General features: G+C 35.3%; 1 long non-coding RNA gene and 1 pseudogene across 1 annotated transcript; both read right to left on the reverse strand.

The window, feature by feature from the left end:
- Positions 1-309: 309 nt before the first annotated feature.
- Positions 310-2,820, reverse strand: LOC125681412 (uncharacterized; annotated as a pseudogene).
- A 160-nt stretch (positions 2,821-2,980) lies between these two features.
- On the reverse strand, positions 2,981-8,729 carry LOC125681411 (uncharacterized). The gene is made up of 3 exons (XR_008800741.1): positions 5,351-8,729; positions 4,496-4,860; positions 2,981-4,237 (listed from the first exon to the last, which is right to left on the reverse strand). It is a non-coding gene; the product is annotated as an uncharacterized LOC125681411 (long non-coding RNA).
- Positions 8,730-13,194: the final 4,465 nt, after the last annotated feature.

Below are 13,194 nucleotides of genomic sequence, written 5' to 3' on the forward strand. Positions count from 1 at the left end.
TCAAATGTTATCAATGAAATATTCGGAGATGATGTTATGTACAGTGTTTTAGATACTGATACTGAAGACGAAGGTAACTATAATGAATAACATGTAAGTACATGTATGTACACGAATCAATCCAATTAAAATTAGATCCTATGATCCGCTATCTACCCATGTGTAGCGATAGTAGATGAGCGGATCATAGGATCTAATTTTAATTAGATTGGTGCACAAATTGTTATTCAACACTGTCAGAAAACATTTTGTTAATATGTTAATGCAGTAAAATGAGAACAACTCCGCATTTTTTCATTTCATTATGGTTGCTTTGACTTACATCAATTTATATTATTTAAATGGCTTCAAAAGACAGTCTCTCCTTTGTTTACATAACCATTTGTGTAATTCTGGAATATTAATTCTGGGAAACAGATCAATAAAGTTTTTGAAATTGTCATATTTTCTACCAGGAATGTAATCAAACACACTGGCAGCAGAGAGTTCAGTCACCATAAGTACAATGGCTTTGTCCATGGACGTGCTTGAACGAGTGGTCCCTGATTTTGTCATGCCAGTCTTCTCAATTAAATTTTCCTTGATCTCATCTTGTATTTGAAGAGTCAAACCTGCGTTCCGCGCACTTGAAAATGTCACATTTGCTCCCTGTAATTGCAACTTTGATTTAAGTCGATGGACTAGAATCTCTACCAAATTATCATTCGGAATGTTATGCCCACATCCGCCTTTCATATTTGTTGCACAGTTCCATTTGTACTCAAATGCTTCTCTTGGACTTAGCAAGCAGTGATAGTTTGCTAGAAATCTGAATGGCCATAGTTGGTATTTTGTATGATGTGCAATCCCTGAGAGAAGCATTTGGAATTGTCCATAATTCTATTTCCATCACCCAATTTATAAGCGTCACTGGTGTCTCTAAGTAGAAGAGCACATTTCATAAATGATGCTCTGTAAAGGGCCACTCGATCATGATCTTCACCAGCTTCTTGATTTTGATGATGAAAGTCTCAATCATGTTCTTTTTAAAGATGATTTTTAAGGTGTCCCTGCTTCTTGTATGGGCGCCGACAATCAACACAGTGGTATAATCCCTAAGTGGCATCAAACATATCTTTGATTTGTTGCTATTGTGTATCCAGTTCCTCAGCAGCATGTTCCAAGGTGTGCAAATCTATAAAACAGCTTAAAACCTTAATTAACCATGCTTACATATGAACTAAGTTTCTAGAGAAACCCACAGTTACACGGACTTGTGTTTGATAACATGAGACTGTTCAGCATTTCCTATTTAGACTATATTTCTATGCTCAAATAACTTTTACTTTTGTAGAAAACTAAGTATTCAATTAGAATTTAAATTGACATCAAAATCTCTGTTAAACAAAATGAATGATTCCTATAAGACCTGTGCAGTTAACAATGGCTCTTCTGTTTTTCATAATCACTCTATTAACTTGTCAATGAGTTTAAGGAATTTTTTTTTTAAATTCTGATATAAATCACCTTCACACTTTCAATTTGATACCAGAAGATTAGAATATAGTAATGTAGCTGAAATAGAGTGATCTCTTTTCAGAGTAACTAAAATGAAATAGATGCAAATCTAAATCACCTTTATTTGTCACCCAGAACATTTTTAGGTCACCCAAGTGGCCGAGTCACATATTGCTATTGGTCTGCATCTGTCATTGTGTGTTAATAAGCGAACATTTTCAACTTCTTGATAACTACCATTCCAATTCTTTTCAAATTTGGTATGAAGCATTTTTGGGACAAGACTGACATAAATTGTAAATATCAGGACTTGGGGATGGGACAAAAATTGACCAATTTAAAAACATATTCTCTACAACTGCACATCTTTAACAAAAGACCCATGGGCCACATTTACTCACCTGAGTCACATTGGTCCATATTTAAAGATTTTCCACATATATATTCACATGTAAAAACTTGGATTCCCTATTGTGGTCCAACCTACCCCCGGGGGCATGCTTTTAACAAAAACTTGACTCTGCACTATCTCAAGACGCTTTGATGTAAAATTTTCGGACCCAGTGGTTCTTTTTAAAGATTTCCCCTATATTTTTTTATGTAAAACTTCTATCCCCTATCGTGGCCCCAACCTACCCCCAGGGACCATGCTTTTAACAAACTTGAATTTGTACTATGTCGGGAAGCCTTCATGTAAGTTTCAGCTCTTCTGGCCCAATGGTTCTAAATAAGATTTTTAGATGACCCCACCCTATCTTTGTGATTATATCCCCTTTGGAGGGGGCATGCATGACACTTCATTTCAACAAATTTGAAAGCCCTTAATCCAAGAATGCTTTTTGTTAAGTTTGGTTGAAATTGGCCAAGTGCTTCTGGAGTAGAAGTCGAGAATGTAAAAATCTTGTAGACGGACAACGGGTGATCAGAAAAGCTCACTTGAGTATTCATGCATATTCATGTAAAGCAGGAAGGCCTCTAACAAACTTGTAAATTTCATAATTTCTGAGGTAGAGGTAGATGGTTCGAAATTAGTCATATTGTGTTAATTTTATCTATTTTATATTATGTAAATGTAGTCTTTCATAAGTTTAGGCAAAAACCAGTACTCTTACAAAAATTTTAAATACTACAACCACTTGAAATATTTGATCAGAAAGGGCATCTTCACAAGCCAAGTGTCTGATTGGCTTGCGAAAATGCAGAAAGGGATGAATGCCTCAACATGCATGTTTTCATACCTGTAACTTTCGATAACTCTTTCTGCTCCTTTAACATCAACTCGATGAACGATGTTTTTCGACTGGGAAAGAGCTCCACGGTCATTAATAGATGGAGCCTTGTAAAACTGCTGGTAGAGAATCTGCTTTAAACAATTGAAAATGTTGGTTATTCATAAAGTAAACATTCCATTGTCTTCATTCGAATACATGTATAATTCTTAATTTTACAATCGATAATCTAAATATCCGAAAATATATAATTATCAATATCATTCAAATGGCATCATTTAAAAATTAATGTTGTTGGTCATTCAACAGTACATCAGAGAAGAGAACATGCAGCATTTTATTCAATGCATGTTATTCTAGTAAACAACCTAACTATATTAAAACTAAAATCAAATGTAATATAACATGCAATAAAAACAATAAAATTGAACATCTACAATCTAATTAAAATCTAAATAGCTGCTTTGAATCTGCTACCAAGCAGTTGCAGATTCAAAATTCAAATCAGCTAATTCTAATTAGACAGTAACATCTACAGCATGAAATAAAATTCCATAAATGAATTGAAACTGAAATATTAGTTTATGCACCGATAAGTAAGCATGTCCCACAGCAAACAATAAAACCATTTGTCCTCTGTAGCTATACTGTATAAATGGACAAGGGGCCACATCACTCACCTGAGTGACCTTGGTCCTGTCGTTGGCAAGCAGTTGTAATTTTAAAAGAATTTTAATCAATATTTATTCCCATAAAAATGTTAACCTCTGATTTTTGGCCCCAACCTAGTCCCAAATGATCAGGATATAATTGAAAATGAATTCACATAATACTGATGTACCTCAAAACCAACATGACCTTACTGACTGTTCTGGTTAAGATAAAGGTCACATGGCCATAATTGAATCATTCAGAACCAAGCAATATACTAAAATACCACCCCACCCAAATACTGAGAAAAATCTTCTAATCTAGTTTTTAAAAAAAAACAATGAATTTTTAAGGACTAAAAGCTCCAGAAGACACTATACAATGGTAAAACAAACTTGAAAAAAATGTCTACCTGACATATTTGAAACCTTGAACTGTAACTTCAAATTGAACGTCAAGAGGGGGTTAATCTGTTACCAGACATAGATTCATCATTCTATGCAGTCCTTCTGGCCTATGTATGACACCTGCTATCAGTTCAAGATCTATAGCTCCATTTAAAATAGCTAACTGTGCAGAATATGCTCTTTCATTTGAAAGCAGGGAAAATATTTCACCAACACCTTAATAATATGGTGAACAAAATTATATTCTAGGGACCTGCAATCTTCAATACTTGGAATGAATATGCTGTTCTCAGCTTCTGATATGGATGTAACGCAATCCTCACCTGTATTTTTTAGGGCTTTCTATTCGGACATCATCAGTCGTTGTCTGTGGTCAGTTTACCTTGCTATCAAAAGACTTCTTTGCCGCAGCAGATGGTGACAAAGACCCAACTTGCTGAGAAGATTTATGCACTACCAAAAAAAATTATTTATGTTCTTCACACAATAGAGCAATGCTTGATTAAAAACCAGACAACACCATGAATGCATTACATTGATATACATGTAATAGTTTTCTAAATGCAATGAAGTAAACAATTACAATTAATTTTAGTTTCAGTTAAATGCCTTAATAATCTCCATCATTGTACCTCTAAATTATACACAATCACACACACAGGTTTTTGTACGTCACGTGTGACAATGATGTATTACATTTTGCATAATTACCTCATCCGTTGTTCCACCATTATCCAAAACTTGAGTTACTGCATGATGAAAGGCAAACATGTGCATAACTCGATTCGTTTAGATAACAGCAGCGATCTCTGCCACTGCAACATGATTATGGGGATTAAAGGAACCAGATATTATCTTATACAATAACGGGGAATCTCTAACTGTAGCTCCAAATTCCATGACTCGAAGTTAATCGTTGCTAACTTGTCACTTGATGTCTTTCTCAGACATGACATAGTCTTGGTAGATGAAAGCTTGTTCATTTCCTTTCTGAGAACTTTGATCACACAGTTATAGATGTTGTCTTGTAAAGTGGAATTGTAGATTACTTTGGATGTTTTCTGGTGGGATTCACCCTTTGAAATACATATAATGATGTTCTATGAATCTCCAGCAGGGATAACTTTGGATTTCAGCTTTTCTTTTGGGCCTCTGTATACAACCTCTTAGCGAATCATTAATGATCCTCATTACTTTAGCAACTATGACTAGAATCAGCATATATATTTTCACAAGAAATCTGATATATGTGCGATGAAATTCTGAGACTTTTGAATATATAACCATACCGCCCCAACCATGCATATAATGGTTTTTTAAATTGTGTGTTGGATAAAAGGTTATACCCACTACTTCCATACAATATTGAAAAGCTATCGTTCTTTAAAACCAAATCTATTGGCTTAGTATTTCTTAAAAATCATGACAAATGTCAAAAGCTGCAGTGAAATGCAATAGACTATAAAAAATATGAAATTTAGTGTCGGGTTTCAAAATCTATTTTGTCCTGTGTACATGTTTACACAAAATATCAATGTATTTATGACAATGTATGATAAATCATACCTTGATTTTACTGGGAGAGAAAAGCTGAATGTTCATTTTCTTCCTGTCTTTGTCGTCGGTCACAGGATTCGATGATGATGTTGGAGTATCCGTCAGCTGAGTGGACTTGGATTCAGTGAACAGCTGTTTTATTTTCCTCGGTGTTCGCGAGTGAACAATTAAATGGGTTTTTTTTGGATTTAGGTGTAAATACTTGTTGTACACTTATGTCCCCCTTGCGTAAATCGCGTATCAAATCATGCCTTTCAGATTTGAACTGTTCTAATTTTGTTTTTATGTCGTATTCGATTTTATTCAGTCTGTTTAGTTTATTCTAATACATGCCGTAGATGTACTTCCTTTTTTCGTCATTTTGGTGAGGAATCTGATCTATTATTTCTAGCAGTTGATCATACACGCCAAAGCTTTCTCCAAAGATCATTCGTCTTTGTTTTTTGGACAAAATTCCATGGCAAAGGCGACAACACGGGCTAGACATGGAGGTCGTCATTACTCAAACCGAAAGTGTATGTATGACGCGATCTGATTGGATGCCATGGAAAGTCAAAGCGTGATATTTTTAAGGGTTAGAAACTTGACTAAATCTGCTAAGGGGTAGATGAGAGTACGCGAATCGGACACTTGGCTTACGAAGATGCATATTTGTAAGCATAACATTTGCACTGTACTTGCGGTCTGGCTGACAAGATCCTAAATTTGTGGAAGGGGATGATTGCATGTAAATCATCAACAATTTCGCATCAACTGATGCCCAGCATAAGGATGTATTGTACAATTTTTTCAGCCGAAACTGAATGTCATAGATTAACAAATTACCTCTCAATTTTCCAACCCCCTCTTTATCAGTGTCATATATCTAAACATTGGGATTGCTTGAGACTTGTATTTTGTTAAGTATACTGAAGCAAATATCGAAAAGACATCCAGCCGTTGTGAAAAATTTGAAATTCTTTGGTCTCTTCGTTTTCGTTTTACTTGGAAAATACCATCCTCAAATACCACTTGATTTTGCTGAGTTGCCGTAGGATCATTAGAACAGATTATTAAATATTTTTTCTCTTGTGTTTTGTGGCACATGAGCAGCAAGTGGAGAAGCTACACTAATAAAAGGATTCGGCAAGTTATCTAAAGGGTCATAATTGACCCTACCTGGACTATTTGTACCCGAATACTGGAAAGTTAAGGCAGTCAATGTAGATGGGTTCGAAGCAAGCTGAATCCCGACCGCGTCACCGCCGGTGCTGTAGGCCTATTTGGTAACAACAATGGTGCCGCACTCTGCATAACCGCCGGAACAGCATCTTGGAACATTGCCAGTCTCGAACCCGGAGCTGCATTTTGTGTCTCATTGGGTTGCAATATGAAGGAGTTGGCACGAGTCACTGTAGCTGCTACTCGCCGATTTCTAGGACGGTAATTTACGGTCGGATTCACTGCTTTTGTCCTGTGATACGGACTCTTTTCTTTTGTTTTCCTTGCTGCCCGGAACATCTCTGTTTTAACTGACCAAAACTCGCAGGATTACAACAGATTACAATGGAAAAAATAATTGTGCGTCTGCACCTGTCAAACTACGAAAGGGAAAGGAATAATATAGATGACATGCTCAGATTAAAGGAAGTTGAAAGCTAGTATACTGAACCCGATCAAAATTAATTACAACAGTAAGAATTATGCATGTTTGAATATGACCTGCACAAAATAACCAGGTTTATCCACATTGGATAAACCCCACTATAATGACCATAGAATTTGCGAAATGCTGACTTTAAACGAGACTGTTGAAACCCCTGTACCATCAACTTGTTTGCCAGTAGCTTGCTTCGAGTTAATAACTGACCTTATGCAGAACAAGCTCTTGTGTATATAATCAGTTGACAGATATAAATACCATATGCAGATAATAATGAAATATTGCTACATAAATTGGGAAGTTGACGATGAGAAAGTTGAAATAATCCCAAATGAAGTTACTTAGTGTTATTTAGTCAAAAGAAAGAATGATACTTCAATGAAAGGTGAAGATAATATTCGATATGCAAGAGCTTGTTCTGTATATGGTCTGTTTGTAAATCGAGATAGGCTATTGACAAACAAGTTGATGATGCAGGGTGTCTATTTTAATGTCAGCATTTCGCAAATGTTATGGCTGTAATAATGATCTAAACAGTTTGCCAATATACATTAAATGTACAAGGGTATTGACACTGCAATTTTAATACACGTTTATTGTTTTGGGTTGCTAATAATGTTTTCTAGGGAGCGTGATTACGACATGTTCTGTTCATCAAATGGGCTGATCCAATGTTGTATCCAAAGAATTTTAAATCCTTAGTAGGACAATCACGGACGATATGGATGATATCTACATCTATATTTTTATCTCATAAATCGTACAAATTATACAAAATTAAAACGATATAGTGATTTGGGGTGGAGTTTAGGTGGGACTCAAAGTCTCTCTCTCTCTCTCTCTCTCTCTCTCTCTCTCTCTCTCTCTCTCTCTCTCTCTCTCTCTCTCTCTCATATAAACCTGTAAACTATCTGGGCGAGCAGACGTGTTTCATAGAGCATAATACTTCGGATATTTGTATTTGTCTAGCCTTGGTCAGTTGCCTGATATATTTCTTAAAGGTCAAGTACGATGATTTTCCTAAAACTGGAGTTTTATACAGAAAAAATGCCTGTTGTACACTTATGGATTAATTCCATGGCAATTTTGATAAAAATCACTTGGCGTGAATTACACGGCGCTATCAAACTTTACCTGAGCGATCGATAAATGTGATGTGACGTGAGTTATCGCTCGTAGCTTATGACGTCATCTGAGACAACTTTCGATTGCATTGATAGGGTTTTTATAGTGTTTACATAGAAAAGTCCTGCATTTATGGTACTATGCGCTGCATTGAACTGCAATGTGAAATCGGAACAGGGATTAAGTATGTTCTTTTCCCAAAAGACCCTAAATTTCGAAGAATTTGGACACTGAAACTAAAAAGAGACACTGAGATTTGTGACAAGCCACGAGGATCAGTGAGCGACACTTTTTAATTAACGAGGATCAGATTCCCATCAACTCTGACGCATCATCCTGTTTGACTCCAAACAAAGTGCAAAGTGATATTACCTGGGCATCCTACAAAACAAGTGGAGGGATGTATTTCAATTATAAAAAGTTCAACCCAAAAAGGGGATGCAATCCATCCATCTCTACATTCACTACTGAATGCTTTAATGTGACATTGTATTCATTGGGTTTGTGATTGCACATAAAAATTAATGTCACCCATTACCTAGTTCGAATTGATTTTATTTCATTTATTAAATGAAATATCTTTCGAATATTGTCGTACTCATACTATATTTACAAGGGACTCATCATTTCATTTCTTCACTATATATATTTTGAAAAAATAAAATATAGTAAAAATGAAAATGAATTCAATTTAAAAAAAACCCATTTTGATAAAACCTTATTTATTGCGAGGTCAGTCAAATTTCCAAAGCTTTTTTTCCAAGTTCATTATGCAAACAAGTACAAGTTTTTCCTTTTCCTAATATGCTTTTAAGTAATAGATATATCGTGAATCATTAAAGCAAAATTTCACACCTCAAAATGCTACTATTCGTTAACTTTGTGCCGTAATATTTCAATTTCGCATTTGACGTGTGTTGTGAAGAAATTATATGTACTAATAGGCCTAATTTACAATTTATTATATCTACATGTAGATGTTAAAAATAAAAGGGGGCGGGGATGTTACAAATAACGTTGTGCACAATATGTTTTTTCTCTTGTCTTTCGTTGTTCTTTTTTCAAAAAGGCATTTTTCAATTAAGTATATATCTAGCTAAACACAATTGAATCTGAATCTGATCAATCTCATACTAGTAAATCCCATCAAAAAATACAAACGTGAGAGTCAATCTAGTTAAAATCAGATCCAAAATACGCTCACAATCGCTACAATTGAGTATACGGCGAGTATCTATGAAGTCTGATTTTGATTAGCCTAGATTGTGTAAAATACAAAGGTTATCTTTTGATAGAACATTTTTTTTCCAATATCATTCCCATTTTCTATGGACTGGCCCGGTAAATAATTTTTAATTGAGATTCCGATGAGATATTTGTCGAACATATACATGTATATATCATATAAATATTACTACATGTATCTGATGGTTTCGAAACGCCGGGTGCAGGTACAAACATAAAAGGTTGAATCCCAAGACTCAAGTGTATCTACGGTATTTCACCATCACTATCCACAGTGCCGCTAAAACTGTCAATTTCTCAACGAAATTAACACGATGATATACAGGCGTAAACAACTACAAATGTGTCTCAAATGACGTAATAAGAAAGAGCGACAATTCCTTCATTCGTTTCTATAAACAACGATTTTGAATAGGTATTTTGCGCATTTACCTGGAATTTAAAGAAAAATAAACACATCAATAAACTTTTCAAAAGGGGTTTCAATGAATAATAAACTTTATTTTCAAATCTATTTTTATTACACTTGACCTTTAATGTAATATGTGTTTATAAGTGTTTCCTCATGTGACGTTCGCAGAAATCACTTTACGCCGGGGAAACACGAACTCATTGACATACCAAAGTTAAATGATTAATCGAAACTCTTGACGCAGCCCGTAATCGGATATCAACACCTCTCACCTTCCTTGCTTTCATGAATACATCTTCTAAGCTGTTTACCTTAAGCAAAATCTGTTTGAGATATGCTGAATCGTGACATGTACATATCATTTTCAGGGGTATTATTTTGCTGAGCAATACTATATCCGTTTTTATCCAATGTAAACAAACATTGGCATGTAGAAATGGCTATTGGCGATGTATGCTAAAATACAAGCTCTTTCTTTAAACATTGCGAAAGGCAATGCGATACTGACTGGAAACGATGACATACGAACGACAACTCGAAGTAAACATTGGCACAGTCTGTTCCCATGAATGACTTTGAAGATCTGCATAATCTATGAAAATTAATGCGATTAGTTTTTATGATGATTTGTCAGACAGGGTTTCATGCTTAAGAAGATGTGTAGTGTTTAGGTATCTATGGTAAACTGAATAGGGACTACAGATCAAATGTGAAATCGACTGCTACTGTGAAGTTGAGTGAACTAAAAACGAAATGGATTAAGTCAGCATTTCGCAAATTCTCTGGTCGTTATAACAATATAGTTTATTTATATAACATATTATTGGGTCAAATGTTGTCTGACGTGTTTCATGCCGATTGTTATGCCGTTCTTGGCACATTGAGTTTGACTACGGATAACTCTGTTCATTTGATCATGATATAGGGCTCACGGCGGGAGAAACCGGTCGACAAGGCATGTTTACTCCTAGGCACCTGATCCCACCTCTGGTATATCCAGGGGTCCGTATTTGTCCAACTCTCTGTTTTGCATTGTTTATAGGAATTATGAGATTGATCACTGTTCGTTATTTTCACCTTTCACAGTGTAGATACAACTTTCTATTTTGCATTGCTTATTAGATTGATAACTGTTCGTTATCATCACTGTTCATTATCTTCACCTTTATGCTGGTGATAATGAAGAAGTGAAGCTAACAAAGTTATTAATGCAATAAATTGTATAATAAATACATTAAGAGAAAGACAAACACGGGTATACCAGTGGTGAAATTAGGTGGAGTAAGCATCAGCTGTTCACAAGCTACGCCCGCCTGAGCCCTAGATCTTAATCAGGTTAATGGAGTTATGCGTATGTGAAAAACGCCCGAACAATTGCGCAGCTCAGTTAAGGCTTCCTGAGAACAATCTCAGTGCTGTATATAAATGTACCTCTGTGCACTTTGCACCATGAAAGGTGAAGATAACAAACAGTGATCAATCTCATAGCTCCTTTTAAGACCCAATTTTAAGTTAACATCCACAAGTTTCAGCTGTACCTTGATCAATGTCAATCAAACTTTTAACAATAGATCTCAGGTGGAGTGACATCTACAGAGATTGTGATCTGGAGGGACCCCAGAGAGATGTTTTGATAACAATAACAGCCAAAACTTACAGGTATCTTTAGATCTTGAGGAAGCCCAGTCTACCTGAGTTTTGATAGCACGAAACTGTCCACAGCTGCTATTTTCTCGTAATTCAAAATAATAATAAAAAAAAAAACGGCTGAACAATCCAATTTTGATATAATTGTATTTTCTACCTTTATATAAATGCATTATGAATTACACAATCAGAAATCAAACAATAATTTGCACATTAATTTCTAAAATTTGTAACTTATTGAAATAATTTATATCATCAATTTCTGATACCTCAATATCTATAATAGAAATTATTCATTGAGCCATAACATTGAGAAGGATAAAGACGGGGGGTGGGTGGGTGGGTGTATACTGTGTATCAACTACAATTAGGAATACAGTCATTATACAATTAATATGACCACAGAAACTCTGCAGACAGCCCTGAGACATGCCCTGTGTATATCAAAACTATACACTACACCCTGATCTCTTGGCCAGGTAAATTCCAGGTACATATGATTAATAATAACCATAGATTATCTCCACCTACATCTAGTGATTCGTGAAGAAACCGTACGGTATTTCTGTGGGTCTTTGAGCAACACAAAATACAGTGTTGGACAAACACGAAACCCTGGATATATCAGAGGTGGGAGCAAGTGCATACGAGGAGTAAGCATCCCCTGTCGACCGGTCACATGTGTCGCAATTAAATAAAAATACGTTAAAACATACACGTTCTTATAATTCCATCGCGGATAAATTGTCATAAAATTTTGTCGGTATTTACTACCGTTATCAAGCTGTATACGTGAACATTTTTCTTGTCAAATTAATTCTCATTTTAATATGAGATTTCTTTTGATTTTCATAACATGTATGCGCGAAGGTGATATTCATACTGTGTTGTGACTTTGAAATCGCCTTTATATCTCGATCATCGCTGACTTTTAAGCAAATAAAATTTTCATACTTAGTGCGACAAGCTGCAGTAAATGTAAAAGTGCAACGATATACAGTGCATCGCGATGTTTGATGTTTATATATTTTTATTCCAATTGCATTCTATAAATACAAAAACTGCTAGGACTAACTTCTGATACAAAATAAATCTCTTTTGGTATCTGATAATTTCTTGCATACTGTCGAAAATTGAAAAATATGCGGCATATACTTAGACGAATTTGACTCCACTTTTTTGGCACGCTGTTTTTGGCTATAATAGCTCTAAAACTTCATAGTTATTTCGAATTTCAAACATTTCGGTTGAGCATCCCTGAAGGGACATTATTTGTCGAAATGCGCATCTGGTGCATCAAAATTGGTACCGTATAAGTTTTACATTATCACCCCTGGGTCGAGGCCTCTGCTGGTGGACTGTTAGTCCCCGAGGGTCTCTACAGCCCAGTAGCTAAGCACTTCGTTACTAGCTTGAAAATACGGATGTATATTTAATTGCTGTTATAAAATTTAGAAATTCATTTCAGAATTAAGGATTATCTCCTTCATGTATAGCTCTTATCCTTAAACGAATTTGACTCCACTTTTTTGGCACGCTGTTTTTGGTTATAATAGCTCTAAAACTTCATTGTTATTTCGGATTTCAAACATTTCGGTTGAGCTTCACTGAAGAGACATTATTTGTCGAAATGCGCATCTGGTGCATCAAAATTGGTAGCGTATAAGTTTTACATGGTATACATTTTAGCCCTCATTTCTTTTATAGATCTTGCTCCCAAGACGTTTCAGTGAATGTAAAGTAAGCTTTGTCACTACAAAAATGTCGGCCTTCATATAGCCG

This window comes from Ostrea edulis, chromosome 2, assembly GCF_947568905.1.
Source record: "Ostrea edulis chromosome 2, xbOstEdul1.1, whole genome shotgun sequence".
Lineage (NCBI taxonomy): Eukaryota > Metazoa > Mollusca > Bivalvia > Ostreida > Ostreidae > Ostrea > Ostrea edulis.